The 25,586-nt window shown below is 46.9% G+C and overlaps 1 protein-coding gene and 1 long non-coding RNA gene across 2 annotated transcripts in view; both read left to right on the forward strand.

The window, feature by feature from the left end:
- The window catches only part of glud1 (glutamate dehydrogenase 1), a 53,031-nt gene extending 37,462 nt beyond the window's left edge, over positions 1-15,569 (forward strand). The window contains exon 13 of the mRNA XM_033012776.1: positions 15,544-15,569. The gene's annotated coding sequence lies outside the window, so the exon portion shown is untranslated. The remainder of the gene's footprint in view (positions 1-15,543) is intronic.
- Positions 15,570-16,069: 500 nt separating this feature from the next.
- On the forward strand, positions 16,070-20,047 carry LOC116966488. Its single transcript, XR_004410036.1, has 3 exons — positions 16,070-16,348; positions 19,159-19,221; positions 19,866-20,047. It is a non-coding gene; the product is annotated as an uncharacterized LOC116966488 (long non-coding RNA).
- Positions 20,048-25,586: the final 5,539 nt, after the last annotated feature.

Here is a 25,586-nt window from a genome sequence, read left to right on the forward strand (position 1 = left end):
CTGAGCGTGTGTGTGTGCCTGGGCGCAGTGTCGCATATCCTGGTCGAGGGAGGCGGGCACGGTGCAGAAAGCAAATTAAAGGTGGCCATTGTGACATTCAAACCGCTTGCAGTTTTTAAAACAATCACAACCTGGAGTCCACCCTGTATTGTGTCGTGGAGGAACACCCTAACCTATAATCCAGGCAATTATAGAAACTGTTTGTTCACCAGTCAATCTGTCAGTGGTTGTTGTTTTAGAATTTCCATTCAAAGCTGAGGACATGAGGTTTTTTACAATTTAAGCAGGATTTGGCCGTACTCCCTGTTTTGCACGTTCTCATTTAATTTGGAGACTAGTCATGACTCCCTCACCCATTAAAACAGCGAGGGCCTTCAATTCTGTAAGCCTGCTTGGAAGCCAATTAGCATCTGTCTTTATTTTTTTATCTCTTCAACCTTACCTTTCGAGTTGTTTAAATGGATGTGTAAGTTGGTTTTTTTTTTAAACAAACCTTTAACTGTAACCAGATTTCTGTCTCGTAAACCCTGTGGACTAAACTTTGTCTTCAGCTTTGTTACAGGAAAGCAAAGTCACAGAGCTGTTACGCCTTCAGGCTGACTTCACATAGGAGTGTCCATTGTAGTGCCCTGTATATTGGTGATGTTTTCTTGCAGATTGCACAGGCAGAGTTGATCTTGCAACTTTGCCTGTTACATTTGAGACAATGCACTTTTTTACAACAGTAAACCAGGTTGCCCTGAGCTGCTTGTATCCATTTGGTAAGATGTGCTGCTTGAAAACTGCAGGACATTGGTGGTGGTGCTGCCGCCCTCTTCTGAGTTTTTGAAGTGTGCTTCGCCCATCCCTGACGCCTGGGTGAATGTCCAGAATGGAACTATGGCAGAGGGACCCTGAGAATGTCTTTCATATTTCTGTAGGATTAAGCATGTCAGATTTGTCTTTTTTTTTTTGCCATTTGGGCCCCGTGGGTGCAATGAAGTACTTGATGTAATTTACGCACACGGGACAAACCTTTTTTAAAACAGCAATCTTGTGTTCTTTTCTACATTCTTTGTAATTGCATGAATGTGAACTCTCAGATTATTAAACTTTTGACCTTTCAAGTGTCCCCGAGTTATCACTTCTGCTTCTTCATGGATTCATCCTTTACTGAAGCTTGGCAGTAATACATAACAAACTGTTTTCTCCATTTTCTGACATGCCAAACATTTTGGGAACATCCATCATCAAACTTTGTAGGAAGGAACTGCAGATGCTGGTTTACATCGAAGATCAACACAAAATGCTGAAGTAAAAGCCCTGTCCCACTGAACGAGTTCATTCAAGAGTTCTCCCGAGTTTGCCCTGATTCGAACTCGGAGAATTACGGTAATGGCTGCTCATAGGTACTCGGGGCTCTCGTGGACATTTTTCAACATGATGAAAAATCTTCACGAGTCTTCCCGAGCTTACCGCGTTTACCGAGTACCTGCCGTTAGCGTTATGAGCCGCTAAGAGACGTCCCCGAGCTCTGACGTACCCGTTACGTACATTCTACGTGCTTCCACGAGTTTGATTTTTTTGTTTTAAACTCAGGAGAGCTCTTGAATGAACTCGTACAGTGGGACAGGGCTTTAACTCAGTGGGCCAGGTAGAATCTCTGGAGAAAGGGAATCTGTGACGTCAAGGGTCGAGACCTTTCTTCAGTCTGAGTTACTCCAGCATTTTGTGTATATCTTCATCAAACTTTGTTTTGAGCCAGCTGTTGAGTTCAAGATGTTTGGGAAAGAATTGGGGGCAAAATACTAAAACTAACTTGACTGAAGTCAAGTGGAAATCCCAAGCGTTAAGTGATCATTAAAGAAACAATTCTCCGATGGATGCGTAAGGTAGAATGACAAACAATCAAATGTGTAAGAAATTAAAGAATGGATCGACTGGGCTTATATTCACTGGAATTTAGAAGGATGAGAGGGAATCTTATAGAAACATACAAAATTCTTAAGGAATTGGACAGGCTCGATGCCAGAAAAATGTCCCGATGTTGGAGTCCAGATCCAGGAGTCACAGTTTAAGAATAAGGGGTAGGCAATTTAGGACTGAGATGAGGGGAAATCTTTTTCACCCAGAGAGTTGTGAATCTGAAATTCTCTGCCACAGAAAGCAATGGAGATCAATTGACTGGATGTTTTCAAGAGAGAGTTAAGGCCCTGTCCCACGATGTGAGTTTACCCAAGAGCTCTCCCGAGTTAAAAAAAATAAATCAAACTCGTGGTAAGTACGTAGCGGGTACGTCGGAGCTCGTGGCTGTCTCGTAGCGGCTCGTAATGCTAACAGCAGGTACTCGGGAAACGCGTTAACTCGTTTTTTCAACAGTGTGAAAAATTTCCACGAGTTAAAAAAAATACTTGTGATGAAGTGGCACGTTTGATTTTTTTAAACTCTGGAGGGCTCTTGGGTAAACTTGCATCGTGGGACAGGGGCTTTAGATTATAGCTCTTAGGGCTAACGTAATTAAGGGATTATAGGGAGAAAGTAGATATGGGGTACTGATTTTGGATGATCAGCCATGATCATATTGAATGACTGGCTCGAAGGGCCGAATGGCCTACTCCATGGCTGTAAACTTTACACATAATTAATGACCACAATACCAGTGCAAATAAAACCCCGAAGTTTTTAATGCAGCTAAAGACAGTCTGTCGACATTCATAGTTGAGGGTATTGTGTAGTGTCCAAGAGCCTGATGGTAGATGGAAAGAAGCTTTTCTGGAGTCAGTAGGAAAGAACTGCAGATGCTTTATTTGACGACAGGCACAAAAAGCTGGAGTAACCCGCGGGGGACAGGTAGCATCTCTGGAGAGAAGGAATGGGTGACGTTTGGGGTCGAGACCCTTCTTCAGCCTGTCGTGCTGAGTTACTCCAGCATTTTGTGTCTATTCTTGAGTCAGGTGATCACGGTTTTTCAGGTTTATGTAACTTCCCAATGGCAGGAGCAAAATGAGATCGTGGCCAGGGTAATTATTGTCTGTTTTGTTGAGGCAATGCCTCCTGTACATCCTTTCAGTAGTGGGGAGGTCAGTATCTGATAGGATATAGAAACAAGCACAGATGAAGTTACCAAGTAAAAGAGTAAACATTTCAACAAACTGACATGTTTAGATCGAACCATTTAAACTGGGTTGAACAAAATCGGAGGGAAATTATCAGCACAGAACTATTGTCTGGAAGTATTCACTGAAAACCGTGGGAGGTTTTGAAAGGGTTTAATGGCTTAAATTGTATAAGGTCTGAGGATGTGAGGACTGCAATCCAATAAGGCTCTGATCAGACAATGAAGATGTCAAATGAGATAAGAATCACAACCTGCAGAAGCGTACCAGTCCTCGGAGTGGGCTGATAGACTGAGGAGGCTGCAGTGGATTGGGTGAGAGCCATGTCAGTAATTGCTTTAAAGAAAGAATTAAATCAATACCTGCAGATGTCTGAAGGGTTGTATGGTGGGAAAAACTCAATTAGGTTTTGTCTCCCAAAGTTCAATTCATATCTTGTAGTTACAAAGAATTTAGTGTTTTTCACACTATACTATAATTTTGGGACATTAAAATATAAGTGATTTCAGTTTCTTTGTACCGTGGAGCCTGCTGACACATTTTGCTCAGTTGTGTGAAATCAGCAGGACGATGCATTCGATTGCAGCGCACAGCATGTAGCCTTTCTGCATCCTTAAATCCTGACCCATGGTCCTTAATCTGTGAATGGGACTAAGATGTAAGATGCTGTTAGGGTTGCCAACTTTCCCGCTCCCAAATAAGGGACAAAAGGTAAAAAATAAGGGACAGATTCCCGACGCAATTCGTTGACCGACTCGGCCATGGCTGGGTGATTGATGAGTTGGCCCGGGTGCTGGACTGCACACAAAGCCCAGCCGGGGGGCCAGCTGAGGAGTTTTGGCCCACGTGCAACGTCGCGCACGCAGTCCAGCACCCCATCCAACTCATGAACCGATGATTGCCCATAAGGAGGGGTGGTGGTGTCGGTGGTAAGCGAAAGTCTGAAGGTCGGACAGCTGGCCGGGCTGCCGACAGACGAGGCCACGGGCGAGGTGCTGCTGCTGCACTCCATGGGCTGCACTACGTCGGGCCGGGTGAGGCGGGGCCGGACACGGCGCTCTGACCCGATAGTCCCCTCGACCCAAGTAGTAACAATCAAATACGGGATGAGGGCAGTCCCGTATGGGACAAACCAATTTAGCCCAATATATGGGATGTCCCAGCTAATATGGGACAGTTGGCAAACCTAGCTACAGTTTGGTTGCAGGGCCACGGGTGTTACAAACATGCTCCAATGCAGTTAAAATGCCCTGCTGCATACTCCCATAGAGTTATACAGCGTGGATGCAGGCTCCTCAACCCAACTCACCCACACCGACCAACATGTCCCATCTACACTAGTCCCACCTGCCTGTGTTTGACCCCCTATCCCTCGAAACCTGTCCTAGTCAAGTACCAGTCTAAATATTTCTTAAACGTTGCAATAGTACCTGCCTCAATTAACTCCTCCGACAGCTAGTTCCATACATCCACCACCCTTAGTGTAAAGAAAAAGTTCCTCCTCCGGTTCCTATTAAATCTTTCGCCCCCTCACCTTAAACCTATGTTCTTCGTTTCCCCAATTCTGGGCAAGAGAATGTGTTTACCTGCTCTGTTCCTCTCATGATTTTGTACACAATTAGACCTCCCCTAGTGGAGAGCTGGGACATAATCTTCCAATCCACATCATTGCGCAGGCCCGAAACGTTGCCTATTTCCTTTGCTCCATAGATGCTGCTGCACCCGCTGAGTTTCTCCAGCATTTTTGTGTACCTTCGATTTTCCATCATCTGCAGTTCCTTCTTAAACACATCATTACGCACATTGGAGTTTTTCTCCGGAACTCTAACGCAACTACGCTGACAAACTATATTCGGCACTCTGGTATAGTTCTCCTTGCTTCACCTTGTGTTGTTGATTGTCCTCGCGTAGCGTGTGACTAGTTTAGTTTATTGTCACATGTATCGAGGAACAGCTAAAAGCTTTTTTGTTGCGTGCTATCCAGTCAGCAGAAAGACTATACCTGATTACCATCAAGCTGCCCACAGATGCAGGATAAAGGGAATCACGTTTAGTGCAGGATAAAGGGAATCACGTTTAGTGCAAGGTAAAGTCTGATTTAAAGTTAGTGCAAGGGTCTCCAATGAGGTAGATGGGAGGTCAGGATCATTCTGTAGTCGGTGATAGGATGGTTCAGTTTTGATTGGTGATCATGCAAACACAATTTTTTGTTGTAACTTGATACATGTGGCCATAATAAACTGATATTAATATCAATAAGACTAAAGAAGTAGGCTTAAGATAGGGAGGGATGAGTTGAGAGGAAATGCTTTTTATACAGATATTTGTGGATACAGTATTTGAAATTCTTTACCATTTAAGATCTGTCAATGCTCAGTCAATTGAGTTTACGATGCATTTTGCACGTGAAGGGTGTGGAGAATTTGCGATTATGTGGGAAATTGGCCTAAGGATGCAGGATGGCTACGATCTCATTGAACTGTGGAGCCGCCTTGTGGAAGCATATGTTCTGAGCAGTGGATAGGAAAGGAATGAGTGACCTGGCTTATAAAAGCAGTACAGTGTGTTAGCTGTCGACAGTTAACCATATAACAATTACAGCATGGAAACAGGCCATCTCGGCCCTTCTAGTCCGCGCCGAACACTTACACTTCTTGTTTTAGAAAAGAGCACAAAGTGCTGGAGTAACTCAGCTCAGCAGATCGGGCAGTATCTCTGGAGAACATGGACAGGTGACGTTTCACGTCGAGACCCTGCCTCAAACTGTGTACCAAGAGTTGTCCCATAGCTTGCCCTCTCTCCTGGGATAAATAGGATGCTAAGGAACATGAGACATGGAGGGTTGACACAAAATGCTGGAGTAACTCAGCGGGACAGGCAGCATCTCTGGAGAGAAGGAATGGGTGATGTTTTTGGTTCGAGACCCTTCTTCAGACTGAGGAGACATGGAGTTTGGATTCATGATCTTATTCTATGGCTGAACTGGACACTTAGCCAACTCTTTCATAGTTTAAAGGAAGACAATGTCAGATTTATTATTAGCCAGTGAACGTAAATGCACAGTCAGTCTTGCCGCTCGATACTATCATTTAGAATGGGGGTGAACTCAGCATGTTACTTTTATGATTAGATGTGTTCATGGGCTGGATTGACATGCAAAACCCAAATTGGTTAATTTGTCAAGCATTGAAGTTAATTTTGAAAGATGTTATAGTCTAACTTTTTTAAAGAGTATAATTTTAAAGCAATTACTGCTTTTGAGTTTGAACATGTTCTCACTGGTTCACCTCTCTTGGTTGGTGTCTGGGAAGATTGCTCGAGGCTGAATGAATAAGAGTGCGTAGCTCCTGACACTTTTCCATCACATAATCTTCCTACATCGAATAGTTCTCATCTGACTCACGGTGAGAGCCAGTTTTAAGCTTTTCAGCGCATGTTTTTTAGCCGACAAGTGTATCACAAAGTGTAACTCCCGCCTTCTCCCCATACCCCCTGACACCCATAAATAATCAACAATCTATCAATCTCAGTCTTAAAAATATCCATTGACTTGGCCTCCACAGCCTCTGTTGCAAATGAATTCCACAGATTCACCACCCTCTGACTAAAGAAATTCCTCCTCATCTCCTTTCTAAAGTTACTTCCTTTTATTCTGAGGCTATGGGATCTGGTCATAGACTCTCCCACTAGTGGAAACACCCTCTCCACATCCACTCTATCCAGGCCTTTCACTATTCGATAAGTTTCAATGAGGTGTCCTCTCATCCTTCTGAACTCCAGCGAGTACAGGCCCAGAGCCGTCAAATGCTCATCCTATGTTAGACCTGGGATCATTCTCGCAAACCTCCTCTGGACCCTCTACAATGCCAGCACATCTTCCCTCAGATATGGGGCCCAAAACTGCACGCAATGTTCCTCATAGTGTAGGGTGGATATAGTATAGGGGTGATCACTGGTCGGTGCAGGTTCGGTGGGCCGAAGGACGGGATTCCACACTCCATCTCTAAACTAAAATGGATGCCGTGCAGGATGGTTGCATCGTGGCCTGGTTCGGCAACTCGAACGCCCAGGAGCGGAAAAAAATGCAAAAAAGTTGTGACCACTGCCCAGTCCATCACCGGCTCTGACCTCCCCACCGCCGAAGGGATTTATCGAAGTCGCTGCCTCAAAAAGGCAGCCAACATCATCAAAGACCCACACCACCCTGGCGACACACTCATTTCACCGTTGCCATCGGGAAGAAGGTACAGGAGCCTGAAAACTAACATCCAGGTTCAGGAACAGCTTCTTCCCTACAGCCATCAGGCTATTAAACACTACAACAAATAAGCTCTGAACTACAGCAGTTTATTATTATTATAATTGCATTATATTTGTTTATTTATTGAGTATGCGTGCATTTTTTTTTTTTCTACACACTGAACTCTCCCGTTCTGTATGTTTACATATTCTGTCGTGCTGCAGCAAGCAAGAATTTCATTGTCCTATCTGGGACACACAACAATAAAACACTCTCGACTCTTGCATGTTTTACTCTACCATGTACCAATAGGACTTGTGACGTTGGTGTTTTTGAAAAGGGACATTTATATGAATCTCTCCATCTGCAGCTCTTTTACAAGATTCAGTGAACCAGAGGGATCTAATCAAGTGTGAAAAATAGAGTGGAGAAGGCCAAGAAAGTTGCATCTCCCTTTATGCTTTTCTCAGAAGCTTCAATTAAATGGCGTTCCACTTCACCGGGTGATTTCCAGTTTGAGAAAGCAAAGAAAAACATGTTTTTATGGCCAGCATTTAGCCTGAGGATGCTGCGTTGCTGGAATGACATAAGAGGGTGCGTCCATAAATAAGATCAGGTGAAACAGCTTTGCTCTCCAGAATTAGTTCTACTGGTTTCACGGAATCTGTTTTCGACCCCGAAACTAGGCCTCGAAGCCAATTGGTGGTTATTTTGGGAGGTCTTCATACATCTTCAGGAGCCTCGATTATAAACAAGCAAAACGTTGCTCCAATTTGCAACTTGTTGATTGGAATCATGCAGTGTGTGACACTCGCGGTGAACGTAACAAATTGCACGTCTGCGGTTCGCCTGGGCCTGGACCGCGGTCTTCGGGTTTTGGATGACAGGAATGAAAAGATGACAGGAAGGAACGATTTGTGGTGGGATAATGGGGAAGGTTTAGGTGAAGATTGGCCGGAAGGATAGATTTTCATCAAGTTTATGGAGATGTTTAGAAGGATAAGGGGAAAATGTCGTTGAAACTTACCAAATAGTGAAAGGCCTGGACAGAGTGGATGTGGAGAGGATATTTCCACTAGTGGGAGAGTCTAGGGCCAGAGATCCTAGCCTCAGAATTAAAGGACGTTCCTTCAGGAAGGAGATGTGGAGGAATTTCTTTAGTCGGATGGTGGCGAATCTGTGGAGTTCATTGCCACTGGCTGTTAAGGCCATCAATGGATATTTTTTAAAGCAGAAATAGATAGATTATTGATTAGTACGGGTGTCAGGGGTTATGGGGAGAAGGCAGGAGACTGAGGTTAAGAGGGAAAGATAGATCAGCCGTGATTGAATGGTGGAGTAGACTTGATGGGCTGAATGGCCTCATTCTGCTCCTATCACTTATGAAGGCTGAGGCAAGGCAATTTATATCTGCAGGCTGCCATGTCACTTGCACAAGTCAAAAATCTATCAACTTCACACTGTCAAACACAAGAGGTATTTGGAGGGGAGAGTCATACAGCATGGAACCAGGCCCTTTGGCCCAACTTGTCATCCTAGATGCCCCATCTAAGCTAGTCCTATTTGCCTATATCCCTCCAAACCTTTCCTACCTGTCTGAGTGCCTTTTAACTGCTGTTATAGTATCTGACTTAACCGTTTAGTTTCGCTTTGAGATACAGCGCATAAAAAGGCTCTTCGGCCCACAAAGTCCGCGCTGACCAGCAACCCCCGCACCCTAACGTTATAAATACACACTAGGGACAATTTACAATTATACCAAGCCAATTAACCTGAAAACCTGTACGTCTTTGGAGAGTGGGAGGAAACCGGAGATCCCGGAGAAAAACCACGTGGTCACGGGGAGAACATACGTACTCAATCCTCGCAAGCACCTGTAATCAGGTTCGAACCCGGGTCTCTGGTGCTGTGAGGCAGCAACTCTACAGCTGCGCCACCAGGCAGCCCAATTTTTTTTTAACCCCTCTCTTCCCCCCCCCCCTTCCCCTCCCCCTCCCTCACCACTTCCCTCTCTCCCTCCCTTCCTCTCTCTCATCTGATGTTGTCTGACCAGCTATGAGTTACTCAAGCATTTTGTGTCTGTAATCAACTCAGGTTTTTTGGAATCTGTGCTAATACTTGGCAGAAGAATTATTGTTTGAAACTTGATATGAGCACACTATTTCACCCTTAATAGAAGAACAGACTTCAGTTGTTTTGAGTGCCTTTCTTGTTATGCACAATATTTTAGAACGTGTGTGATATTATTGAAGCAGATTGATAGGAAAGGTTCCGAGGCAGACTAGAGACAATGAACTGCAGATGCTGGTTTACATAAAAGGACAGAAGTGCTGGAGTACTTGTAGAGCCTGGATCTCTGGCGCTGTGAGGCAGCAGCTCTACCGGCTGCCCCAGAGTGCTGCCCACTCATCTATTCTGATGAAGGGTCTCAGACTTAAAAATTGTCAACTGTTTCTCTTTATGCTGAGTTTTCCCAGCATTATTTGCTATTTTGCACTTACAGCATATTGGTAACAACAGAGGCAATCTTCACCTTTCTCAGCCAACTATGGGCACCATCCTTCCTGAGGTCATCTGTTGCTGGCTCCGATTTATTCTGGCCTTTTCTTGCCTCCAGTTTCTCTTCCCCCCCCCTCCCAAGATCTACTTTCAGTTTGAAGAAGGTTTCCAACCCGAAACGTCACCTATTCTTTTTCTCCAGAGATGTTGCCTGAGTTTTACGGAGTTACTCCAGCATTTAGTGCCTACCGTTGGTATAAACCCACATCTGCGGTTCCTTCCTACACAATCTCCGCGGAGATAGTTCCTTTGCAGACCACCTGGTTAGTACTGTCGTAACGTGCCAGCGTGAATCTGGGTATTATAGACACAGATGTCTGTAGGCAGCTGAATTTGAGAATGGTCCATAGGCTTGCACCATTCCCTTGCCTGACAGGCTTACACACTAATGTGGGCGACACAGTAGCACAGCTGGTATAGCCGCTGCCTCACAGTGCCAGGGACCCGGGTTCAATCCTGACCTGGGGGCGCTGTCTGTATGGAGATCGCACTTTCTCCCTGTGACCTCGTGGGTTCCCTCCTGGTGCTCTGGATTCCTCCCACATCCCCATAGCGTGCGGGGTTGTAGGTTAATTGGCCCTCTGTAAATTGCCCAGAGCGTGGATGGGAATGTGGGATAACATAGAACTAGTGTGAAGGGCAGATCGATGGTCAGTGTGGGCTCGGTGGGCCGAAGGGCTTGTAAAGGAAACTGAACTGTAAACTGGCACCCTATCCACCAGTCCTCCACTGATGCTTGGAAAATGAATCCCATTGTATTGTTTTAGCAAATATTGGACAAAATGTAAGTTCGCCAGAGGTAAAACCTGCTTGAGAACATTTTCATGGTAGTCGCACCAATCCTGAAGTTTTTGCGTAGATGGTAAATTAGATCATACCAGTGTTGTTGTTGGAATCAGGCCATCGTGGTATTATTTGCATGCTGCCAGACTACACCCATGGCATCAATTGAAGCTGGAAGCTCCACAATGCGCGTGTGTGCGTGTGCGTGGGGCTCAAAGTCTCATGTGAATTTGGAGCACTGTAATATCATTTGTTTTCCTCGCAATAAAGTGGGCACTGCTGGTGTCTGGAGATCTAAATGGCCAACTACACATTGACCAGACACACTGCAATCTCCTGACTGGGAAATATTCATTAGTTCAGAAGTGACAGGAGTAGAATTAGACCATTCGGCCCATCAAGTCTACTCCGCCATTCAATCAAGCTGATCTTTCCCTCCCTTCTAACCCTATTCTCCTGCCTTCTCCCCGTAACCCCTGACACCCGTACTAATCGAGAATCTATCTACAGTATTTCTCCCTTTAAAAATATCCATTGACTTGACCTCCACAGCCTTCTGTGGCAATGAATTTGACCGATTCACCACCCTCTGACAAAATAAATTCCCCCACATCCCCTTCATAAAGGAACGTCCTTTAATTCTGAAGCTGTGGCCTCTGGTCCCAGACTCTCCCACTAGTGGAAACATCCACTGTCCAAGCCTTTCACTATTCGATAAGTTTCAATGAGGTTCCTCCCTCATCCTTCTAAGTTCCAGCGAGTGCAGGCCCAGTGCCGTCAAACGTTGATCGTTTATTAACTGACTCATATATTGCTGTTCCTTCATCCTTTCTGAATCCAAATGCTGCAACTCCTCGCCTAACATCGTTCTGGGCTACGCCCGCACCTCGAGGTCTGTGGCGGGTGAAGAATGCAGGCAGCTCCTCCTGAAGCATGACACCTTTCTTAAGGGCAATTAATTACTGGCTCAGCCTGTGAAGCCCACATTCCTCGAATGACTCAGACAAGATGAGCTGGGGCAGGGTGGAGACAGGCAATGTTATGGAACAGAGTCGAGCGCTGCGTATTTGATTGTCGTATGCACCGAAGCAGAACAATGAAATTCTTACTTGAGGAGGCCCAACAAGTTCGTATAAACAAGGCTCAATAAACAATATAATAAACAAACGTGGAAACATAAATCAATAAATTTAAAAAAACAATATACTGCAAATAACAAAACAGAGCCCAAAGTCCCTAATTCAACCAATGCAGTTTGGTTTTGTTCAATAACATGATGGTTGTTAGGAAGAAGATGTTTCTGAACCTGGAGGCCATGATCATATTATGATCAGCCATGATCATATTGAATGGCGGTGCAGGCTCGAAGGGCCGAATGGCCTACTCCTGCACCTAATTTCTATGTTTCTATGGTTTTCAGACTTCTTTCCAATGGCAGGAGTGAAATAAGAATGTGGCCGGGGTGGTCTGGGTGTTTGGTGATGCTGGCTGCCTTTTTGAGGCAGTGCCTCTTTTAGATCCCTTTGATGGTGGGGAGATCAGTGCTATTGATGGACTGGGCAGTGTTCACCGCCTTTTGTCATCTCCTTCATTCCTGGGGCGCTGATTTGGCCTCTGATTTGACCACTCTATGACTAAAGCAATTGCTCCTCATCTCCTTTCTAAAGGTGCGTCCCAAAGTCTCAACCTCTTCCACCAAGCGTGACATAGGTACCAGGTAGACACAAGGATCTTCAGATTCATATTTAGTAAAAGGCCTGTCCCACCTAGCGAATTCTTCGGCGACTGCCGCCATCATTGTCAGTTGTACAGGGTCTTGGTGAGACCACACCTGGAGTATTGCGTACAGTTTTGGTCTCCTAATCTGAGAAAAGACATTCTTGCCATAGAGGGAGTGCAGAGAAGGTTCACCAGACTGCTTCCTGGAATGTCAGGACTTACATATGAAGAAAGACTGGATAGACTCGGCTTGTATTCGCTAGAATTTAGAAGATTGAGGGGGGATCTTATAGAAACTTACAAAATTCATAAGGGGTTAGACAGGCTAGATGCAGGAAGATTGTTCCCGATGTTGGGGAAGTCCAGAACAAGGGGTCACAGTTTAAGGAAAAGGGGGAAATCTTTTAGGACCAAGATGAGAAAAACATTTTTCACACAGAGAGTGGTGAATCTCTGGAATCCTCTGCCACAGAAGGTAGTTGAGGCCAATTCATTGGCTATATTTAAGAGGGAGTTAGATGTGGCCCTTGTGGTTAAAGGGATCAGGGGGTATGGAGAGAAGGCAGGTACAGGATACTGAGTTGGATGATCAGCCATGATCATATTGAATGGTGGTGCAGGCTCGAAGGGCCGAATGGCCTACTCCTGCACCTATTTTCTATGTTTCTATGTATCAGGTCGCTAATAAATTCACAGCGTGACGCGGCGTGATGACGTATGACGCGCAGTGTTTTTTTCAAGTGTCGCAACAATTTATTGTCGCGGCTGGATTTTGAAATGTTCAAAATCTTTTGGCGACACTGATATGATACCGACAGTCAGCGAAAAAATCAGCAAGTGGGACAGGGCCTTAAGGGTGTCGAGGTTACGGGACAAAGGCAGGAGAATGGGGTTGAGAGGGAAAGATAGATCAGGCCTGATTGAATGGCGGAGGAAACCTGGCCTAATTCTGCTCGTAGAATTTATGAACTAATGAAATGCTGGAATCTGAAGCAAAAAGCACAAAGTGCTGGAGTAACTCAGTGGGTCAGGCAGCATCTCCAGAGAACATGAATAGGTTGGCATCCTGCTTCAGACTGGTAGATGGACATACACCATCACCTGGAGTTTCACCTCCAACATCCTGACTTGGAAAGATATTGTGAGTACTTCAGGATCGTTGGGTCTAAATCCCAGAACTCCCAAACTTGGATCCCCTCCCAGGTTCCCGGAGTTTGCAGGTGGTTGCCGGAGGTTGCAGGTAGTGGAAGCAGGTAGGGAGACTGACGAAAACCTCCGAGAACCGCACGGAAACCTTGGGTGGGGCGCAAAGTCTCCAGAGGTTTCCGTTCAGGTTTCCTAAGTGGGACAGGGGCATTACAGTGCCAGAGACCCGGGTTCGATCCTTTCTATGCATGCTGCCTGTACAGTGCTTGTACCTTCTCCCTGTGACCCCGTGGGTTTTCTCCGGGTGTACTGATTTCCGCCCACATCACGAAGATGCTGGTTTTCAGGTTAATTGGCTTCTGTAATTTGTCCCTTGTGTGTAGAATTGAACTAGCGTATGGGTGATGGGTCGGTGTGGACCCGGTGGGCCGAAGGGCCCGTGTCCGCGCTGTATCTCTAAACTAAATTGATTTCTTTATTGATCAGCCTTGGACGATTATTTATTGTTGATCTTCTCCGGTTGGTCGCAGTAGAATGGCTCCCCTCACCTTCAACACGATTCCTCCACTCTCCCTGCTCAGACTCCTCCATCTCTCAATTTACATTCCCATTTGGGACGGCAGCTGCCTCACAGCGCCAGAGACCCGGGTTTCGATCCTGACGAAGAGTGCTGTCTACGGGGAGTGTGCACGATCTCCCTGTGACCGCGCGGGTTTCCTCCAGCTTCCGCCCGCATCCCAAAGACGTTCGCATTTGCAGGTTAATTGGCCTCGGTCAATTGCCCCAAGTGTGTAGGGAGCGGATGGGAAAGTGGGAACTGGTGATCGATGGTCAGCATGGAGTCAGTGGGCCGAACGGCCTGTTTCTATGCTGCATCTCTAAACAAAACTAAACTAAATTTCATTCAGTCTCGTCATGTTCCTTGATCCAGGCCTCATTGATTCTTTATCTTTCACTTTCACATGAGTTAAGTTACTGATTAATCTAAGTGGCCATCATTGAGTCCACAACCACCGAAGTGGCCACTGGAGATTTAAACTGGCTGCGAATAAGTAATTGGTTAAATGTGTAGTGATGGGTTAGATTATCAATGGCCAGCCATGTGCCAGGGTCAGGGACACCTCAGCTGGGCTGGAGAAGGACCTGGAGTGAGAGAAATGGTCACAAAGTGATGGAATAACTCAGCGGGCCAGGCAGCATCTCTGGAGAACATGGATAAGTGACGTTTCGGGTTGGGACCTTTCTTCTTCAGGGGGCTTTAAACCTGAAGGTTCTGGCTAGGACTCGACTCCCAGGAGCGCAGGAGGACGAGGGGTGACCTTATGGAGGTGTGTAAGATCATGAGGGGAATCGATAGGGTGAATGCACCGAGTCTTTTACCCAGAGTAGGGGAATCGAAAACCAGAGGACATACATTTAAGGGGAGAAGGGAAAGATTTAATCGGAACCTGAGGGGCAATATTTCCACACAGAGGTTGCTGGGTATATGGAATGAGCTGCCAGAGGAGGTAGTTGCGTCAGGTACTATAGCGGACATTTAATAGACGGGTACATGGATAGGAAAGGTTTAGAGGGATTTGGGCCAAATGTGAGCAGGTGGGACTAATGACGATGGGGTATCTTGGTCGGCATGGGCAAGTTGGGCCGAAGGGCCTGTGACTCCATAAACTTGGAACGTCTGATCCAACAGGGCTGTGGGAATAGCTACAGTGAACAGATCAAGAAGACATTTTATTAATTAAACAATAGCATTTTCTCACATTTTCCTCCCTATTTTATTATGCACTTGGACGAGCTCAAATTTGTCTCCTTTTCATCCCTCGCCTTTGGCACTCACTCCTCCCATCTGTCAATCCACACCACCCTCACCTGTATCCACCTATCACTTGCCAGGTTTTGTCTCACTCCCACCTCTCTCTTCCAGCTAATGCCCCTGTCCCACTTAGGAAACCTGAACGGAAACCTCTGGAGACTTTGCGCCCCACCGTGCGGTTCCCGGAGGTTCCCGGAGGTTTTTGACAGTCTCCCTACCTGCTACCACTACCTGCAACCTCCGGCAACCACCTGCAACCTCCAGGAACTGCGCGGAAAGCTTGGGTGGGCCGCAAAGTCTCCAGAGGTTTCCGTTCAGGTTTCCTAAGTGGGACAGGGGCATTACTCCACCGCCCCCTCCCCTCCCCTCCCCCCATTCCATTCCAATCAGTCTGAAGAAGGGTCCCCACCCAAAATGTTACCCACCCATTCCCTCCACAGATAGCGGAAACAAAGAACTGCAGGTGCTGGTTTACACCGGAGATAGACACAAAGTGCTGGAGTAACTCAGCGGGTCAGGCGGCATCTCTGGAGATAGAAGGATGGGTGATGTCTTCAGTCTGAATGTTCCCTGAGCTGCTGAGTTCCTCTAGCACTTTTGTGCTTTCTGCTCAAGACTCCAACACCTGCAGTTCCTCATGCCTCCGGAATGTGCTGTCCTTTGTTTTGCTGCCTGAGGGGACAATTTGTTTCATTCTGTTGTCAACTATTTTGGATCCTCCTCTCTTTGCGCAAGCAAACTCCAGTTGGCAACCATACCGCTCCCAGCTCACACGCACAGACTCCAAGCACGACACGGACAACCTTGGGTGGAGCGTGCGTTTGCTTTAAAGTCCAGCACACAATCCCAGTGCAGCTAATTCGCTTCCCTCCGTGGCTGTGACCCATTGTGGCTGTTTGGTTTTTCCTCAACGACATCCTGGTGTTATAGAAATGGGCCAGTTCCAATCGATGCTGTCCGGAGCGGGTGGGACACCAAAGGCAAAATCGCAAGGTAATTAATATGCAGAGACACCAAAGTGTGGCTGTTCTGTGCTTTGAATCTGCTCACCTGAGAACCTTTATGCCTGATCTTTAATGCATGTAAAGTTATGCCCCTGTCCCACTTGGGAAACCTGAACGGAAACCTCTGGAGACTTTGCTGCCCACCCAAGGTTTCCGTGCGGTTCCCGGAGGTTTTTGTCAGTCTCCCTACCTGCTTCCACTACCTGCAACCTCCGGCAACCACCTGCAATCTCCGGGAACCGCACGGAAACCTTGGGTGGGGCGCAAAGTCTCCTGAGGTTCCGTTCAGGTTAGAGCAGGTGCGTCAGGAGAGACAGGGGCGAGGGAACAAGTGGAGGGAGGGGGGGGGGGGGGGTTGCATTGTTGGTTACCGAGGATGTCACGGCAGTGATTGGAGGTGATATTACTGGTAGACAAAAGTGCTGGAGAAACTCAGCGGGTGAGGCAGCATCTATGGAGCGAAGGAATATGTGACGTTTCGGGTCCAGACCCGAAACGTCACCTATTTCCTTCGCTCCATAGATGCTGCCTGACCCGCTGAGTTTCCCCAGCACTTTTGTCTAACTTCGATTTTTCCAGCATCTGCAGTTCTTTCTTAAACAGAGATGATATTACGGACGGTTCGTCTAGTGAGGCTATATGGGTGGAGCTGAGGAACAAGAAAGGGATGATTACCTTGTTGGGGGGTGTACTACAGACCCCCGAATAGTCAACGGGAATTAGAAGAACAAATGTGTCGGAAGATTGCAGACAGCTGCAGGTCAAATAAGGTTGTTGTGCTAGGGGATTTTAACTTTCCCAGTATAGACTGGGAAAATCATAGCATGAAAGGTGGTGTGCCTCAGGGTTCGGTGCTGGGCCCATTACTGTTTGTCATCTACATCAATGATCCGGATGAGAACATACAGGGCAAGATGAGCAAGTTTGCTGATGATACAAAAGTGAGTGGTTTTGCAGATAGTGAAGTTGGTTGTGAACGACTGCAGCAGGATCTGGATCGATTGGCCAGGTGGGCGGATGAATGGTGGATGGAATATAACACGGAGAAGTGTGAGGTGTTGCATTTTGAGATGTCGAACAAGGGCAGGACCTACACAGTGAATGGTAGGCCTCTGGGTAGTGTTGTAGAGCAGAGGGATCCAGGAGTACAGGTGCATGGTTCCTTGAAGGTCGAGTCCCAGGTAGACAAGGTGGTCAAAAAGGCTTTTGGCACTTTGACCTTCATCAGTCAGAGTATTGAGTATAGAAGTTGGGAGGTCATGTTGCAGTTGTATAAAATGTTGGTGAGACCACATTTAGAATATTGTGTTCAGTTCTGGGCACCATGTTATAGGAAAGATATTGTCAAATTGAAAGGGTTCAGAAAAGATTTACGAGGATGTTGCCAGGACTAGAGGGTGTGAGCTATAGGGAGAGGTTGAAATGCTGGGTCTCTATTCCATGGAGCGCAGGAGGAGAAGGGGTGATCTTGTAGAGGTGTATAAGATCATGAGAGGAATAGATCGGGTAGATGCACAGAGTCTTTTGCCCAGAGAATAAGGAATCGAGGACCAGAGGACATAGGCTCAAGGTGAAGGGGAAAAGATTTAATAGGAATCTGAGGGGTAACATTTTCACACAAAGGGTGGTGGGTGTGTGGAACAAGCTGCCAGAGGAGGTAGTTGAGGCTGGGACATTCCCATCGTTTAAGAAACAGTCAGACAGGTGCATGGATAGGACAGGTTTGGAGCGATATGGAACAAGCGCAGGCAAGTGGGACTAGTGTAGCTGGGACATTGTTGGCCGGTGTGGGCGAGTTGGGCCAAAGGGCCTGTTTCCACACTACTGTATATCACTCTATGATTCTATAACATTTCTTTTTAGCAATGGGTTGATACAGAAAACTTGAGAAGAATTAAAATCTTACTGATTATTGCATCTTTTTAAGTTTAAATTCTTCGAGTATTTTTATGGTATTATGGTGATTTGCCACTGCTAATTTCTGCATACTTGTTTAATCAAATCCTATGCAGAAAGGTACATTGTATTCTGGCCAAGGGGCAATGCAAACAATTTATTATATATCTATACATCAAGTAACCAAAACACATATTTTAACAATATATTGGGTGTGTTAAGAATGGAAATAGGGAGGAGGCAATCTTGCAATGAGGATATTTGCACTCTGCATTAGAATATTAATATGTTGAGTGAGCTGGCAGAAACTTGGCAAATGTTGCTTCATGTAAGAGTGTGTGGACTCATTCCAAGAGGAATCTAAAGGCAAACTGCCTTCTAAACACAGAAAGACAGCAAACGAGTGAAGTACAGAGGAATCTAAGTCTTGTGTAGGAAGGAACTGCAGGTGCTGATTTAAACCGAAGATAGACACAAAAAGCTGGAGAAACTCAGCGGGTCTGGCAGCATCTCTGGAGAGAAGGAATAGGTGACGTTTCGGGTTGAGATCCTACAGCTGTTTAGAAGAACTGTTTAGAGGAGGGGGTGTGGGCTGTATTGAAGTGAGTTGGAAGGGGGTTATGGGCTGTATTGGAGTGAGTTAGAGGGGGGGTGTGAGCTGTATTAGAGTGTGTTAGATGTGGGCGTATTGTAGTGCTATAGAGGAGGGTGGGCTGTCGATTAGATATCACGGTGAAGGGTATGGAATCCACTGGTCTGCTTTCGAATGAAAGGTGGGTTGGAGAAGGGTGCGGATTATAAGGGGTTGCTCGTAGTGAAGAGTCATGTATGTAAGTGATGAGGGTGGAGGGTCGGGCTGTGGGGTGACTGCCTAAATTGCTGAGTGTCGGTTTCTCCTTCCAGGGAAGACAGCGAAGGGAGAGAAAAAACCGAAACAAGGAGCGGTGGAGGAGGCCGTTGACAAGGGTAACGAACAAACCTCACCTCCCCTCCCCTCAGTGGCGGTGCTTGTGTTGGTGAAAGTCTTGACATTGTGTCTGTTTCCCTATCTCCCATCTCCCTCCCCCCTCTAGGAAAGATTTAGAGGGATGTGGGCCAAGAGTGGGTAAATGGGACTGGTGTTGATGGGGCATCTCAGTTGATGTGGACAACTTGGGCCATAGAACCTGTTTCCATACTCTACATTTTCTGCATCTTCCCAATTATGTAGAGTCCCCAGTGTGTGGCAACTAACACTACCCGTGGGCTTTCCCCCTGCCCAGCGGGATGAAGACTGAGCGCCCGCCCGCCCCAGGAACGGAGACAATCTGGGAGTTCTCAAATATGTCGACCCTGCGATTTTAAATCCCCTGCCTGGACACAATGAGCTGGAGTAACTCAGCGGGCCAGGCAGCATCTCTGGAGAAAATTATTAGGTGACATTTTGGGTTGAGACCCTTCGTCAGACCACCCCCTAAACTGGAGCTGTGGTTGATAGGATATCTTGCATTGGAGCAATGCAATGCAGCCATGCAAGGCTGTGGGCAGGCAGCCCCAGCCCCAGTGCAGTAGTTGTAGTGGACAGCAAAACTAGTGCATTGACTTCATCAAATGAACCTTTTTCTTTTCAGCTGTTGATATGGGTGCAACCGTTTTGAAAAAGAAAGGGTCTGAAGTCGCCAAAAATCTTCCTTTCAGTACGTGATCTGCCATCTCCAACTTGAAGCAATGTTTGTCGTTACAGTTTGTCTAGAACCCTCACGTTTAGAAACACAATGTCCCTTTAAATGAATAAAATGCTTCTTTAAATGAACTTACTGCTCAGCTTTGAACATTCACACACTGATCTTTCCAAGTCATTTATTGTCATTCTGTTCACTAATATGTCTGCAGTTTGTAACACCTATGCTGTTGAATGGTTTGTCCTCAGCAGAGACCTTACCTTTGTTCCCCTACTCCCCACCTCGTAATTCCAGGCCCACCATGAGCTCTTCTTCAATCACCTCAACTTTCCCCATCTTTTCCCATCTCCAACATTCTCCCACCTCTTGGACTCCCCCTGCTGTTCTTCCCCACCCCCCTCCCCCTTCCCGTTCCCTGTCCTGGGCCTCCTCCACTGCCAGAGTGGAGGAGGCAAATTGGAGGAACAGCACCTCACATTTCGCTTGGGCAGCTTACACCCCAGCGGTATAAATATTGACTTCTCTAACTTTAAGTAACTCTTGCTTTCCCTCTCTCTCCATCCTTCCCCCCATCCTAGTTCTCGAACTAGTTTGACTAGAACCCACGCGATCACGGGGAGAACGTGCAAACTCCTTACAGACAGTGCCCGTAGTCGGGGTCGAACACGGGTCTCCGGAGCTGCAAGTGCTGCAAGGCCGGAACTCTACCGCTGCGCCCCCTTGCCGCCCAGTCCTGCTTTTACCACCAACGCAAATATCCATAGACAGGACTGCCCTGTCAAACCCATCGACTCTACCTGCCCCTGCCTCATCTCCACATGCCTTGATGCCATCCAGTCCCTGCATCCGAGCCACCTCACTATCCCTGGTAAACTCATTAATAACTTTCCATTTCAAGTTAACCTTCAACATGGACGTCCAGTTACACCTCCATCCCTCACTGGGAAGGTCTCAGGGCCTCCAGTTCTTCCTCGGACTGAGACCCGGTAAATTTTCCTCCACTAACACTCTCCTCCGCCTGGCAGAACATGTCCAGCTTTCTTTCCCATCCCCCCCCCCCCCCCCTTCAATCAGGTGGCATTTCAGACAGATTGTGTGGGGTGGGGATGAGGGGAGGGACGGGGGAGGAAAGTTGAGTGAGCGGAAAGGCAGGACAATGCATGGCAAGTAACAGGTGAATACAGGCAGGGGAGGTTTTAGACAATAGACAATAGGTGCCGGAGTAGGCCATTTGGCCCTTTGAGCCAGCACTGTTTTCCTCTTTTGTATCCTCGCTTTCCCATTAAGGTTCAATATTGTCACATGTACCGAGGTACACTTGTATATTGCCGTACAATTCAATAAAAGTATTACTATATATAAGCACAATCTCAGTTAAGATAGTACAATGAGACTGTAAGCAAGAGTTGCCTTGTTTGGGCACCATTTTTCACGATTCAAGGCCAGGTTGTTGTAAATGTAAAATTCCTATCTTGGCCATAAAGGCCCGTATTGTAGTCCTGGTGGCATTGCAGAGTCGGCCTGGCCAAGCAAAGTTGATGGTGTTCGTCACCGCAGGCCGTGTCCGGTCCACGTGCTTGGCCTCTTGGAGCGGGGCCCGATCCAGTCGAGCCCCAGGCTGCTGCGGGGCCTCCAGGGGCCCAGTCCACCGACGCCCCGATCCGGGCACATCGACCTTCGTCCCCTCATTCTTCGTGTCCTGGAGGCTGGCGCCTCCCTCAGCTGATCTGGTAGCATCCAGAGGTAAGACCCCAATCCGCTTACGGGCACCATTGTATCCCTGCTTCTGCCGCTGCCACCACCATCTTTAATGGAGAGACCATACAAACTACCCACTCTGCCAGGCATCCCCTGCCCCTCGTGGAAGTGTCTGTCGTACTTCATTGGCCTCATCGGTCATTTCACAGATAGACAATAGACAATAGGTGCAGGAGTAGGCCATTCGGCCCTTCGAGCCAGCACCACCATTCAATGTGATCATGGCTGATCATCCCCAATCAGTACCCCGTTCCTGCCTTCTCTCCATATCCCCTGACTCCGCTATTTTTAAGAGCCCTTTCCAGCTCCCTATTGAAAGCATCCAGAGAACCTGTCTCCACCGCCCTGGAGAGATCTGGAGAGAAAGGAAGTCCACTCTAATCCCAAGGGGCTGCCTACAATGAGTGTGAAAATACATGTGAATAGGTGAGTGTGCGTGTGCAGAAACTGTCATCAATTAACTTTTTCATCACCTACTTGGAGCTCCAAGCCGCTGAGGATGTTCTCCCGTTCTGACGTCAGAGTTCCATCATCCCGGCGGGAGGGCCTGAACATCGGGCCACCCGTAGTGGCGACTGCGGAGGGCTCGGGAGGCCCCGACCACGGGTGAACATCAAAGATCATCAGAGGAAGATGACTGAACTTTTGGTGCCTTCCCTCACAGTGGGAAGCTTTGATTCTGCTGTGTGGGGATGTTTTATGTTGGACTCTATCGTGTGTTGTTTATTCGTATGGCTGTATGGTGACCACACATTTCACTGTGCCAACTGGTACATGTGACAAATAAATGTAACTTGTATCTTGTAAATGATATCATGTTGCAGGGAGCGGAGAAGAGATTATTGATATTTATTGTGGGGTGGCACAGCGGTAGAGTTGCTGCCTCACAGCGCCAGAGACCCGGGTTCGATCCTGACTACGGGTGCTGTCTGCACAGAGTTTGTACGTTCTCCCCGTGGCCCGCGTGGGTTTTCTCCGAGATCTTCGGTTTGCTCCCACACTACAAAGACGTAGTGTCAGCGTGCGGGGATCGCTGGTCGGCGCGGACTCGGTGGGCCAAAGGGCCTGTTTCCGTGCTGTAACTCTAATCTACCCGCAAATGCTGGTTTAGACCAAAGATCTGGTTTAGACCAAAGGGCACAAAGGCTGGAGTAACTCAGCGGGTCTGGCTGCGTCTCTGGTGAGAAAGGACGGGTGATGCTTCGGGTCAAGACCCTTCTTCAGACTCAAAGTAAGGGGTTGGAGGAGGGGGGGGGGGGAGGAATGAAGAGCTGGAGGCAAGAAAAGATCAAGATCCTCACCCAGCACTGATTAATCATGGCCTTTTCTCACCTTCAACTCCTCAACCCCTCCCGTCTACTTCCAGTCCGAAGAAAGGTCCCTACCCGAGATGTCACTTGCCCTTTTTCTCCAGAGATGCTGCCTGACCCTCTGAGTTACACCAGCACTGTGTGTCTATCCATTGTTGAAATTTATTATTGGTGTTAGTTGGATGCAGGGCAGTCAGAAGTACCGATTAACTTCTCTTAGTTTCTTTGGATAATTTGTTTAAATTAGCCCAAGGCAGTCGTTAGTTAATGTTTATTAATTTGAGTGTCAAATGACCTAACTTAATTGTTTGGGAGTGGAGATCATTTAGTTTAACAGTGTGATTATTTGCATAAAAATCGCATTTGGATTAAATACTCATCTGACTCAGGAGTGGATTAGATGGCAACTTTGAAGAGAGTGGGTTTGCTGCTTACTCTTCAGTACGCAAGTACTTTAAACACACAGCGTGGAAACCGGCCCTTCGGCCCAACGGGTCCGCGCCAAACTAGTGATCACCCCGTACACTAGCACTATCCTACACGCACTAGGGATGATTTACAATTTTTACCGAAGCCAATTAACCTACTAACTTGTACGTCTTTGGAGTTTGGGAGGAAACCGGAGCACCCGGAGAAAACCCGTGTGTTCATTGGGACAACACACAGACAGCACCCGTAGGCAGGATCGAACCCAGGGTCTCTGACGCTGTGAGGCAGCAACTCTACCGCTGCGCCACTGTGCTGCCCTGTCAATGGTTATGATTATGACATTTAAATTTTAATGTAGGTCACCAGACGGGAAATAAGGCCGGTTCACCAGACTGATTCCTGGGATGTCAGGACTTTCATATGAAGAAAGACTGGATAGACTCGGCTTGCACTCGCTAGAATTTAGAAGATTGAGGGGGGATCTTATAGAAATTTACAAAATTCTTAAGGGGTTGGACAGGCTAGATGCAGGAAGATTGTTCCCGATGTTGGGGAAGTCCAGAACAAGGGGTCACAGTTTAAGGATAAGGGGGAAATCTTTTAGGACCGAGATGAGAAAAACATTTTTCACACAGAGAGTGGTGAATCTGTGGAATTCTCTGCCATAGAAGGTAGTTGAGGCCAGTTCATTGGCTATATTTAAGAGGGAGTTAGATGTGGCCCTTGTGGCTAAAGCTATCAGGGGGTATGGAGAGAAGGCAGGTACAGGATACTGAGTTGGATGATCAGCCATGATCATATTGAATGGCAGTGCAGGTTCGAAGGGCCGAATGGCCTACTCCTGCACCTATTTTCTATGTTTCTATGTTTACTAGATCTGTTATTGCTTTTTTTTCCATCCTACACACTTGAGGCAATTTACAGAAGCCAATTAACCTACAAACCTGCCGTCTTTGGGATGTGGGAGGAAACCGGGTCACCCGGAGAAAACCCACGCGGTCACAGGGAGAACGCGCAAACTCCGCACAGACAGCACCCTTGAGCAAATCTCTTGGTCCTCAACATATCACAGGCATTTCTTTTATGTTCATAAGCTCTATGAGCAGAATTATGCCATTTGGCCCATCAAATCTATTCCACCATTCAATCTATCTTTCCCTCTCAACCCCATTCTCCAGCCTTTGTCCCATAACTCCTGACACCCATACTAATTATCTTTTCCTGTCTATTTCCTAACATCTTGGTTCTGTTCAAAGTTTCAGCTTCTTGCTCCATGGACGTTGCTTAGCCCGTTGTGTATTCCCAGCACTTTCTGTTCTTATTTTCAGTCCACAGCCCACTTGTCCACCCTGGTTCCTGATGATACACAGATACATAGATACATAGAAAATAGGTGCATGCACCGCCATTCAATGTGATCATGGCTGATCATCCAACTCAGTATCCCGTACCTGCCTTCTCTCCATACCCCCTGATCCCTTTAGCCACAAGGGGCACATCTAACTCCCTCTTAAATATAGCCAATGAACTGGCCTCAACTACCTTCTGTGGCAGAGAGTTCCAGAGATTCACCACTCTCTGTGTGAAAAATGTTTTTCTCATCTTGGTCTTAAAGGATTTCCCCTCTATCCTTAAACTGTGACCCCTTGTTCTGGACTTCCCCAACATCGGGAACAATCTTCCTGCATCTAGCCTGTCCAAACCCTTAAGAATTTTGTAAGTTTCTATAAGATCCCCCCTCAATCTCCTAAATTCTAGCGAGTACAAGTCGAAGTACAACTATCCCGCATACATTCCAAGAAATCCGCTTCTTCAGCACCCATGCCAATTTGATTCACCCAATTTATATGTAGATTGAAGTCACCCATTATAACTGTTTACCTTTGTTGCACGCATTTCTAATTTCCTGTTTGATGCCATCCCCAACTCCACTACTACTGTTAGGTGGCCTGTACACAACTCCCACTAGCGTTTTCTGCCCCTTAGTGTTTCGCAGCTCTACCCATATTCATTCCACATCCTCCAAGCTAATGTCCTTCCTTTCTATTGCGTTAATCTCCTCTCTAACCAGCAACGCTCCCCCACCTCCTTTTCCTTTCTGTCTATCCCTCCTGAATATTGAATATCCCTGGATGTTCAGCTCCCAGCCTTGGTCACCCTGGAGCCATGTCTC

The sequence above is a fragment of the Amblyraja radiata genome, chromosome 37 (genome assembly GCF_010909765.2).
Source record: "Amblyraja radiata isolate CabotCenter1 chromosome 37, sAmbRad1.1.pri, whole genome shotgun sequence".
NCBI classification, from domain to species: domain Eukaryota; kingdom Metazoa; phylum Chordata; class Chondrichthyes; order Rajiformes; family Rajidae; genus Amblyraja; species Amblyraja radiata.